Consider the following 12,383-nt stretch of genomic DNA (forward strand, 5'->3'; position numbering starts at 1 on the left):
AAGTCCTCTTTTCAGATGAGAGCAAGTTTTGTATTTCATTTGGAAACCAAGGTCCTAGAGTCTGGAGGAAGGGTGGAGAAGCTCATAGCCCAAGTTGCTTGAAGTCCAGTGTTAAGTTTCCACAGTCTGTGATGATTTGGGGTGCAATGTCATCTGCTGGTGTTGGTCCATTGTGTTTTTTGAAAACCAAAGTCACTGCACCCGTTTACCAAGAAATTTTGGAGCACTTCATGCTTCCTTCTGCTGACCAGCTTTTTAAAGATGCTGATTTCATTTTCCAGCAGGATTTGGCACCTGCCCACACTGCCATAAGCACCAAAAGTTGGTTAAATGACCATGGTGTTGGTGTGCTTGACTGGCCAGTAAACACACCAGACCTGAACCCCTTAGAGAATCTATGGGGTATTGTCAAGAGGAAAATGAGAAACAAGAGACCAAAAAATGCAGATGAGTTGAAGGCCACTGTCAAAGAAACCTGGGCTTCCATACCACCTCAGCAGTGCCACAAACTGATCACCTCCATGCCACGCCAAATTGAGGCAGTAATTAAAGCAAAAGGAGCCCCTACCAAGTATTGAGTACATATACAGTAAATTAACATATTTTCCAGAAGGCCAACAATTCACTAAAAATGTTTTTTTTATTGGTCTTATGATGTATTCTAATTTTTTGAGATAGTGAATTGGTGGGTTTTTGTTAAATGTGAGCCAAAATCATCACAATTAAAAGAACCAAAGACTTAAACTACTTCAGTCTGTGTGCATTGAATTTATTTAATACACGAGTTTCACAATTTGAGTTAAATTACTGAAATAAATGAACTTTTCCACGACATTCTAATTTATTGAGATGCACCTGTATATATATATATATATATATATATATATATATATGTATATATATGTATGTATGTATGTATGTATGTATATATATATATGCCATGGTAATACACGTGCCATGGTAATACCATTCTTTTTGGAAATATATCATGTTATTCTTTGAAGTGCCTACAAGTAGCATATAAATGCCATGGACATGGTACTTGAACATGGTAATAATTCGGTACCATAGCATCAAAGAATCATAGTATTAGCATCTAATTCCATCATTGAACAATGGTATCACTTAGTTTTTGTGAGAGAGATTATTGGGTTTTATTCATTTGACAATATTAATGTGAGACAATCATGAATGTTATTAAGTGCTTGTACTGTATATCTGTATCAGCATAAGCTTGAAAATACTTGACAGTTGGATATTTAGCTGTTGTTATGTTCCTCTTCTAACACACACTTTTAGAAACAGCACTTTAGTAACTCTCCCTTATTTCTTTTTCCAGATCAACCTGGCATTTTTCCAAATTAAACCACTGAAACTCGTGTAAACTGTGTTGAAGATGATTTGTAGTTGGACAGGTGTGTCACAGAAGTTCCCTTTCATTTTCCTTTCAACGACTGCCAACTCGCAGAGCATCTGATCCATCAAGCCAGCAGTTTGCTCATCTAATTGCTCATTGTGCGGATGGAGTTCAGCTCTCAGATTCACACAGATAATTCTCTTTTCATGCATTCAGCGAGAGATCACGAGCGACTAAACGCAGGCAAATTTGTAGGCTGTGTGAGTTCAAGTCTCCCAGCAGCTGCTCCACATTGTTTGAATAATTCAAAGCACAGCTACATGCCCCTGATACAGAGGCTACGGACCTACGCTGTCTCAGGGTGTGCCGCATAAATCCAACGCACAGTGATTTGGTTATGTGTATGAAATTCAGAGTGGACGTAGTTTGTTATTCAAAGGCCATAAGCAAAGAGTGAAACACAATACACATTAATAATTTGTATAGCAGAATGTGAAGAATCTTGGTTGAACTCAAGGATTAGGGTTAGAGTTAGGGTCACCAATGGTTATGCTGGTGACTGGTGTGAAGTAGGGTTAGGGATCTTGAACATAGTCTCATAACAACTCATAATTATTCTTACGAGATGGCGGAATGGACCCTTTTCACACATCCTAGTTTGGAATGCTGTAATAAACAATAGCAGGGTAAACTTGTATAAGTGTGAATGGGAGACCACAGCAAATATCATTTTTCTCACCTGTTTGGTCCAACAGCAAAAGAAAATATTCACTATTATGCTTTCACAGTTTTTCAAAAGAAGAAATAAATAGAGATCGGTGGATCGCAGCAGAAAGAAGAGACAAAGAGTCCAGATTTACTGTCACTCTCTCAGCAGCTGCATTAGAAACCTCATCACAGCTATGAGTCCGTGCTAATGATCAAGTGCTGAAGAAAGAACCTCTAAAAAATAAATATAAAACTAATGCTCAATGGACTTCACTGAAGTCCTTCACGCATCTTTTGTAAGTCAGCATTTTACCACATACTGTTAGCATGTCTATTCTTACAAGCCCACTGTGCAGCTAGTTTTTCACCCTGTTGATGCTCCACTCAAATTTCATATAATTTCAACTGTTGAAGAGAATATTGCTAGTTAATTCAAAATAGCAAAAATAGCTAGGTAAAGTCAGTATATTTATAGCAAATTACCTAAATGATAACGCATCCATTTAAAGGCACAGATGTTTGAAGGTAACTATATCGCCCCCTTGAGTATTGAGATTTGTTACCGCTACAGTTACGCAAGAATGCATGTTAAGCGTGTTCAACCGGACCGCGCATTGGCCAAACGCTTGCATCCGCATACACGTATTTGCGTATATGGAGGTGAGGGCATGGTCAAGCGCCCCATCTGGGGAGAGAGAAAGTGGTAAGGACATCAACCTGAGATGAATTGTGACTAATTACCATTTCTATGTTCACAGTGAGAGTCGGGGGAGATAAAAGTCAGCCCAGTCCACTGAAAGAGGGAGAGAGCCCGACTGAGAAGCTGTTCGTGAGCTGGCCACTGCCGTGTTTGAAAGCCTGAGTGTTTGAATTGAAGCTTCACCGTTGCGCTCAAAGAGCTCCAGAAAGGCCTCCGGGTCATCTTGCACCCCCATCTTCACCAGCGTCACATGGGGGTTCGCTGCGGGTACCAAGCTCCGCAATGCCCGTCAGTCCTCTTCTTGGCCTCGAAGGAGCGCCTCAAAGTGCTGTTGCTGCTCCGACTGCAAATCCATGAGGGCCTGGTGTTGAGCCTGGTGGATGCTGGCGAGGGATCGGAACACTTCCTCCAGTGGCGAAGACGACTCCATATCAGCGTACCTTCCTCCTTATCCTGGGTTTCGCCACCAGTGTAACAGATGTTCGTATTTGGGTCAAAAGGAGGAAGCGGGACATGGCGATTCCAACTCACGAATGTCACTGTTTATTAACACAAAATAAACACGTTTGCTTAAAGCGCAACGGTGAAGCTTCAATTCAAACATTTAGACGTTGAAACACGGCAGCGGCCAACACACAAACAGTTCTCAGCTCCCCAGATGGGGATGTGACCATGCCCTCACCTCCACAGCGTTAAGACAGGAAATGCCAGTGAACCAATTTTTTACTTATTCCATATTTCTTTATGCAATACAAATGACTAAAGGATGTCAATAACCTGTGATACGCTTCCCTCATCTCGTTGTTCTCTTTCTTTCGTGGAACACTGACGTTTTTTGTTTTTTTCTTCTCTCTTAAATCCTGGTTGGGTTTAGTTTTAGGTTAGGGGTTAAACCTAGGTAAAATTGTGATACCGTTATTCACTGGTTCATTAGCCAACTCGATTTCTTACATTTTCGCTATCTCTTACTAATTATCACGTCTTGGCATGAGACCGGTTTGACATTCTCCAACACCTCAGACATAACCTCCTGGATAAAAAGTTTTTGTTATCTCTGCATAATCACCATTATTCATCTTGGCAAACATTTCTCTAATATGATATCATCAAGAGTGTCTCCTCAACTCAACAGCATGCTTTCTGACTCGAGCGTCTCATCTTGCTTGCAAATGCATGTGGTCACGCAGCTGTATTAACAATGGCTGCGTTGCAAAATGCATTTTATCTGGTATGCTCAATTATTCGTGCCGACATATTGTTATCTGTTCTGTGCTGGCGGCATCCACGCGCGCTTTGATCACCTTCATTGCTTTAAATCCCCCGAGCAATGCCACTTAACGGATATCTTTCTAAAGAAAGCATAAGATCCATCCGTAGCACTTTCATTCTGTAGCCGCAAACCATTTTCTGCTTTTCCACTGTTCTGAAAAGGTTTCCTTTCTGGCGTATCACAGTTTTTGATGTTTTCTGTGGCCCAGGGCATCGCAAAAGAACTAAGAATGACAACTGTTATTCACTGTTTCTACTTCTCTTACACTCTCTTTTACACACAAGAGAACACAGTCTCACAAAGAACGTGGCACATTTGAGGTGAGGCGATCACACAGGAGCTGCTGGCGAGATCTGTGGCGAATGCCTTTAGAGCAGTATTACATACAGTATAATGCAAAAAACATGTTTGCTTAAAATCAATGTAGTGAAGCACATTATCGCCTCAGCTACATGTTCTGAATGTGTCTAGCACATCTGTTCAATAATTTAAATAGATGCACATTAAAATATTATGATGCATTCATAGAGGGCTGTAAAAAATATACATTATGCAGCTTCCTCCCTAATGGTACACAAAAACAAGTGTATTATTATAATCAAGGGCTCATTCCATCGCCACGCATGGATGAAATTATATGAACTTCATCCTTGTTTTAATACCCACTTCTCTTTATTTTTTTATCATTTCATCGAAACACAATTTCCCTCAGCAGATCCTAAAACTGTAGTTTTTTTTGAACTCTTACAGTAGATTTCATCTTCATGCAATACATGCCTTAATCTAATCAATTAGATGTGCTATGAATCCAAACAACTTTGCTTTTGTATTTTGATCTGATATTGCACATCATTTATAATCATACATAATCTTACACAATCAGTGCATTTATGTTGTACAATTTCAGTACAAAATTTTAATTCGGCATGGTAGCGCTACTTGTTTTGTTTTGTCCCTTGAATGAATCACTTCTGCTTGTATTATTCTCATTAGTAAGTCGCTTCGGATAAAAGTGACTGCTAAGTGAATGAATAAAAAAATGCACCGCAAAATAGAGATAAAGATCAAATTGATGTGACTGAAATGCTTCCATCCACCATAATATCCATCGAGAATAAATGAGAAAGTGTTCATACCCTGCTTTGTTTCATTATATATTCATTATATGTATGACTTATCTAGCCTAGCATGAGTCCTTTAGTCTAAACTAAACCTGCAAGAGTTGCTAGGAGAAATATCTTACATTGTAAAAAAATACCAGAATTAGTCAGAATCATTCACAATGTGTCACTGGTTTATTTAAAGAAACAGCTGCACAAACAAATTGGTAGATCGTAGAACTTAACGTAAGAGAAGTTAATTAGCTCCGTTGGACAGCTGCTGTTACCCAGTTCTAAGTTTGCCTGAGCACGATTAAATGAGTAAATATCCTGAAGTTAATTGGTCATTGCTGGCGAATGCTGCCTTTGCCGGAAACCAGTTTGGTGATGCGGGAAACAGATTGCTGATAATCATGAAAATGTACTGTGTGTGGGTCGTTGCTACTATGCAGTACATTTTGATGTCCTCATATGTCTTAATATATTGGATAAAATATTAATATTAAATTCACAATTATTAAAGATGGAAATCATATTAGCTGAATTTTATCACAATATCACAATTACCTTCTAAAAAGAAAAATTAACCTCACTCTCTTTGCCTAGTTGGTCCTGTCTCATATATCTGTTGGTTGCCCGTGTGTCGGGTGTGTGGTTGCCTTCCAGTTCGCTGCGTGTCAGCTGGGCTTCCACGGAGGATACCTCGTCTTTGCCTGTGTGTCGGGAGCTAGATCGCCCTTCCCTGCTAAGTGTCGTTCTGCACCTCACTAAGCTTCAACTGAGGATTCTACAAATCTATTCCTGACTTCCAAAATGCACACACTCATTCTACGAACACACTCTTCATGGCGCGCATGCTTCTCTGTCATCCCTCCCCGCTGTTGCAGCCGGTGCCGGGATCCTCGACATCCACAGTGACTGCTCACATTTATTGTAAATAAATCCTTTGAACTGTTCCTCTGCATTTGGGTCTGTTTGTCTCGCAAGTTATATATTTAGACATTATAAAAGTCAGTTATCTGTAAAATTGTTGAATTTTTTTCTATTTGTTAGATTTTGTAGTGATGTCACAATATACTTGCAGTCAAACCTGACCATGGTGTTTAGTTCCCACACAGCAAATTCACTGGAGTTAGATTTCCAGAGTAAAATATTTGGTGTTGCCCAGTGCTAAAATCAGTGTACATTTTAATCTACAAGTGCTAAATTGTGTCTGTGAAGAAAGTTATTTTTCAGTGGTAAACTTTTAACCCAATGAGCAGTGCATTACCCACAATCCTCACGTCTCTTCAGGATTGAAAGCTGCCATGATGATCGGCATCCAGTTCAATGTGTGTACATTTAAGTCTTTTGGGGAATTATGTGGTAGAAAGTGGAGCTTTTATCTCTAAGTAGGTATAACAAATAGTTTGGCAACTTGTTCATGTTTTTGCAGTGCACCAATTCTGAGCTAGTTAATGTTAGCACCACGTGCATCACAGGTGCCTTAAGAATTTGAATTGATGCGTGGTTTGGCATCAAATATCATATAATGTTTTTTTTTTTTATTTGTATTAAATAAAACCATTTAGGTGTGTTGAGGTTCACTATGTTAAGGTTTTCATGATTTTCAAGTTTTGTGGAAATCGCTTGTGTAAATTATGACTTGGAACGTTTTTTAAAAGTTCAAATGTGATGTTTTTCATTTGTTTTCTACCCTCCAGTATCACGTTGCTCTTTCATGTAATATGGAGGGGAAAAAAATGACTAAAGGCGTTTTTCCAAACGGCAGCACTGCGGGAAGGTTCGTTCCAAATAAAAGTAAAAAAACATTTTTTTTTTATTTTTTTTTTACAAAGAGCCCTTTTACAAGACTGTTAGTGAAAAGTACATTCATAAAGGACTTTCATGCTCCCTTTAGAGTGCCAACAACAAGAGATCTGTCCTTCAAAAGGAGTAGGGCATAGGGATGATCATTTTCAATTGGAATTCACCCTGACGGAGCAGATTACACCAGCTTGACAACGGATGGTAAATTAAATCTTAAGTGCATCATTTCTTTGGCTGTTTTGAGTGTGCCATATTGTATTGGCTGCTGCATGGTCAGTAAGATTAGTCAAGTGTTTGTCATTTATTTTATTTTATCCCCTTTCTCCCAAATTGAAATGCCCAATTCCCACTACTTACCAGGTCCTCATGGTGGCGCGGTTACTCACATCAATCCGGGTGGCGGAGGACAAGTCTCAGTTTCCTTCTGCTACTGAGACCGTCAATCCGTGCATCTTATCACATGACTCCTTGTGCATGACACCGCGGAGACTCACAGCATGTGGAGGCTCATGCTACTCTCCACAATCCATGAACAATTTACCACACGCCCCATTTAGAGTGAGAACCACTAATCACGACCACGAGGAGGTTACCCCATGTGACTCTAACCTCCCTAGCAACCGGGCCAATTTGGTTGCTTAGGTGACCTGGCTGGACTCACTCAGCACGCCCTGGATTTGAACTCGCGACTCCAGGGGTGGTAGTCAGCGTCAATACTCGCTGAGATACCCAGGCCCCTAGTCATTTACATTTTTAAATTTCTTTAAAGTGTCTTTCTTCATACTTCTGAATGCCCTTGGTTTTTCTTGTATCTCACAAACTATCACAGTCCTCTGCGATTGATGACTGTGCTGGACCAAGACTCAAATACTCCGTTTGATGAGGAATTTAAAGGGATAGTTCACCCAAGAATGAAAATTCTCTCATTTACTCACCCTCATGCCATCCCAAATGTTTATGACTTTTTCCTCTGCAGAACACAAAGAAAGATTTTTTAGAAGAATATCACAGCTCTTTTGGTCCATTCAATAGCTCCAAAAATCACATAGTCAGTATAAAAGTAATCCAGATGACTCTAGTATAAATGTTTTCTAATGCAGTCCAATCAGATTTGGGTAAGAATAGACCAAAATTGTACTCCTTTTTCACTAAAATTCTTGACGGCAGTCTCCTTGGCAATCATGATTTCAACCTCGATTACACTTGTAATCGAGCTTGAAATCATGATCATGCCAAGAGACTGCAATGTCTAGATATACCCAAAACCAACTGGATCACATCAGAAGACATTTATTAAACTACTGGAGTCATCTGGATTACTTTTATACTGACTTTACGTGCTTTTTGGAGCTTCAGAGTTCTGGCCACCATTCACTTGCACTGTATGGACCTACAGAGCTGAAATATTCTTCTAAAAATCTTAATTTGTGTCTGCAGAAGAAAGAAAGTCATACACATCTGGGATGGCATGAGGGTGAGTAAATGATGAGAGAATTTTCATTTGGGGTAAATATAAGTTTAAGGCAAGACTGGGGTTTATATCAAGTACATAATGTAGCAGCTGGCATACATAATGTAGCAAAATTATCTGTTTTTGAGAGTATTACAACTCATGTGTTTTTTTCTTTTCTTTGTAGCTTATCAATGGCATTTTGAAGCAAAAGGAACATGCAGTTTTGGCCGAATATAAAGAACATGGAGAGATCAGACTCAACACGATGACAATTGTTCAATATTAACAAAAAGTGTGGGCCAGAATTTAATCTTCATCATTGATCAAATTTCTGTAATCAGAATGCAAGTTTAGATGACAAGCTAATGTTGTCATCTAAAAACTAAAAACTTCTCCCACAGTTTCTTCACAAAGCCAGTAACACTAATTCCTGTCACTGAAGGATCCATTCTAAAGGGCTGAATGTAAGTGTTGTAAGCTTTTCTCGATACATTAAAATAATTGATGAAAGATAACATCCAGATGGCCACTGATGCCTATTATAGAGACAAGGCTTGGACTGATCTCTTCTACAGTCTTTGTCCTGTCAAGGAACATTTCTATTCAATATTTAATTTAAGAAATTGCTTGGGAAGGTCATGGCATCTACGATCAGTATCATTGTGTAATGCTGTTGTATTTATTACAGGTACTTCACCAAAATAACAAACATAAATGGTAAATAATTTTTTGTCACTAAGGAAGTTATAACATGGATTTGCCGTTGAACTGCATGCCTTTTTATGCTTTGTTTATGCTTTTTTTTACAGTATGCGACAATGACATATTCTCAGTTTTACTACTGACTTACCTTTTGCCCCGATCTGCTGGTTTAAGGAACTAATGCACCAAGGTAAGCATCTGGGAGGCTATGGATCCATTTCACATATCCAGGTATGCAGAGCGGAAGTAGAATCATAGTTGGGTAAACTTGAATGGCGATGAATTGGAGACCAAAACAAATGTAATTTTTGCTCACCCGTTTGCTCCAACAGCAAAAGAAAATATCAATGTTTGTGCTTTCACAGCTTTTCAAAGGAAGATAAAAATATACAGCGCTGGATACCAGCAGTAAGGAGAGAGAAACGGGCAACATTTTCTGTCACTCCCTCAGCAGATGTGGTAACTCCATTTTTAAAACTTACTCCAGGGTAATATAATACAAAGTCAATATTATAAATGGACGCAAAATATGTTTAAAATTGGAAAAAAGTTTGCTACATTTACGTTGTTAAATAAGGCGGAAATGTGACATAACACGTCTGTGAAAAGGGTCCACTGACTATATTCAGCTTCAAAAGGTTTGCATGTACTTTTAAGCTGTTATGCATCATGTGTCATGTTACTTGGCTGCTAATTTCATTTTAGTTTTTCTGCAGTCTGACCGAGCATGCTACAAAGACTGACGGCCTTCAACCACGTTGCAGCTGGCTCAGCGAAGAACAACATCCACTATTTTGCATTTGATGGACAACTCATTCCACGTCAGGCAAATTGAAGACTTCCCTTGCAACTTCTGATGAACTTTCTTTTTTTAAAGTACATTTAGTCTTTACCATCTTTTACACCCATTGCCTAAAAACCATGTATACATCATCCAGGTGACAATCTACAACACTGACCTCTCTTGGGTTAAGGACTTACAGCCAACACTTTTGAATTAGTTTCACTGCAATGCAGTGAAATGTTTTTTTATCCTCTTGCACTAATTTCTTAGTCAAGTACAGTCAAGGTACATTATGGTGTGTGTGTGATTGTATTTATTGCATGTCAAATTGCAAATGGTTGAATATATTGCTTTTATTTCTACATGTTTGTTCATTATTATTGGTATCACACAAATAAATTATAAAGAAACAAGTACTTTATAAATCAACAAATTTCAGGTGTTTATTTAACCCTACCAAGGTGCACATCTGGGTAGGGTTGCACCAGCTGTGCGTAAGTTCTCACGTAAGTTGGGACGTAAAGTTCACACTAAGGGCTTTGTAACTACTAGTTAGTTTGTAAATAAGTCAGTGCTTAATTTGGTTGCACCACCTGTTCTTAAGGCAAGACTTAACTAGTAGGTCGTAAGCTCTCTGTAAAGTAATGCGTAGTCGCATAATATGACGTTTACCCGTATTTATCCAATGAACAGCCTTCAAATTTATACATAGAAGTATTAAAAATCCGTGAACTTCAATTTGATCTTGTTACGGTTAATGTTCAAACCTTAATTTCTCACATAACTGTCAGCTGTAATAAATTAAATCCCCATTAAAATATGATACGTAATAAAAGTAGATTTGATAAATAGTATATTTGTCCTATGTAAATAACAATATTATAGGAACTGTATCTAAAATAAATGAGGGGTGAATACTAAATACTAAAATAAATACTAATACAACTGGCTGGAAAAACAGATATTTTTTTCATTTTAATATCTTATATATATTTTGAATGTGTTGAAAATTGACATCGGGCGACACACCCTGAAGACTGCACCGATTGGTTTCATGCTGAAGAGCCACTTAATAGTACTTTTTTTTCTCTCTCTCTCTCTCATAAATGTCAACATCATACTGTATGTCAAAAGGATTAAAGCCTGTCACGCAAAATATGAGCTCATTGATATCATAAAATATCAGTCTGCTTTTTTATTCCATCCGTTACTTCTGGTCGGAGGCTTCTGTAAATATTTAGTTTATATGTAGAGTTACGTTCTACCTAAGTTTAATGGTGCAACACTCAAAAATTTAGTAGTGCGTTAACTGTGACTTAGTGCCCATAAGTTTTAACTTACGCACAGCTGGTGCAACCGGCCCCTGAACACTGGTGGAATGAGAGAACACTATGAAGAGTTAAACATACACCGCTGTTGGATGTACGAGTAAACTCTCACAGTGTTAAAATGTACTCTGTGCTTAATGTACATGTTTAACACTTTCAAGAGTGTTATTTTAACTCTGAAATGGAGGGAGTCTTATGTACATTTCAGGAGTGTTAAAATTGAGTTAAATGTACACCAGCTTTTTTGATGTGCACATCTAAGCATAAATTCTCACAGTGGGGTCAGACTAAGACTTTGGTCTAACCTTGAAGTGTGTGTGTGTGTGTGTGTGTGTGTGTGTGTTTGTGTGGTTTACGAGGACTTTTTTTTTAGGTAACAAACTGGTAATTACAAGGGTTTATGCTATAAATGTGGTTTATGAGGACATTTCTAGTGTCCCCATAATTCAAATCACTTAAAAAACATACTAAATGATGTTTTATTGAAAATGTAAAAATGTAAAAAGTTTTTTGTGAGGGTTAGGTTTAGGGGTAGGGTTAGGGTTAGGGGATAGAATCTATAGTTTGTACAGTATACAAATCATTATGTCTATGTAGAGTCCTCATAATGATAGCTGCACCAACGTGTGTGTGTGTGTGTGTGTGTGTGTGTGTGTGTGTGTGTGTGTGTGTGTATGTCTCACCCGTTAATTTGTCTGATTTACTATTTTATTTATTATGTCCCCTATACAGTTGTGCTCAAAAGTTTACATACCCTTGAATTTTTAGCCTTGTTACAGACACACAATGTGACACACACAGGTTTAAATGGCAATTAAAGTTTAATTTCCCACACCTGTGTCTTTTTAAATTGCAATTAGTGTCTGTGTATAAATAGTCAATGAGTTTGTTAGCTCTCACGTGGATGCACTGAGCAGGCTAGATACTGAGCCATGGGGAGCAGAAAAGAACTGTCAAAAGACCTGCGTAACAAGGTAATGGAACTTTATAAAGATGGAAAAGGATATAAAAAGATATCCAAAGCCTTGAAAATGTCAGTCAGTACTGTTCAATCACTTATTAAGAAGTGGAAAATTCAGGGATCTCTTGATACCAAGCCAAGGTCAGGTAGACCAAGAAAGATTTCAGCCACAACTGCCAGAAGAATTGTTCGGGATACAAAGAAAAACCCA

General features: G+C 38.3%; 1 protein-coding gene and 1 long non-coding RNA gene across 4 annotated transcripts in view; one reads left to right on the forward strand and one right to left on the reverse strand.

Moving 5' to 3' along the window:
• LOC127414398 (uncharacterized) overlaps positions 1–12,383 on the reverse strand; it is a 136,282-nt gene that overhangs the window by 96,688 nt on the left and 27,211 nt on the right. The window lies entirely within an intron of this gene.
• Positions 5,695–10,569, forward strand: LOC127414405 (uncharacterized). Of its 3 annotated transcripts, none has more exons than XR_007892788.1 (9): positions 5,695–6,466; positions 6,839–6,935; positions 7,036–7,145; positions 8,582–8,689; positions 8,799–8,861; positions 9,086–9,114; positions 9,207–9,289; positions 9,465–9,558; positions 9,805–10,569. It is a non-coding gene; the product is annotated as an uncharacterized LOC127414405 (long non-coding RNA). The 3 variants fall into 3 exon arrangements; XR_007892786.1 differs by having other exon boundaries at positions 9,816–10,569; XR_007892787.1 differs by having other exon boundaries at positions 6,839–6,918; positions 9,816–10,569.

Source organism: Myxocyprinus asiaticus, chromosome 23 (assembly GCF_019703515.2).
Source record: "Myxocyprinus asiaticus isolate MX2 ecotype Aquarium Trade chromosome 23, UBuf_Myxa_2, whole genome shotgun sequence".
NCBI lineage: Eukaryota > Metazoa > Chordata > Actinopteri > Cypriniformes > Catostomidae > Myxocyprinus > Myxocyprinus asiaticus.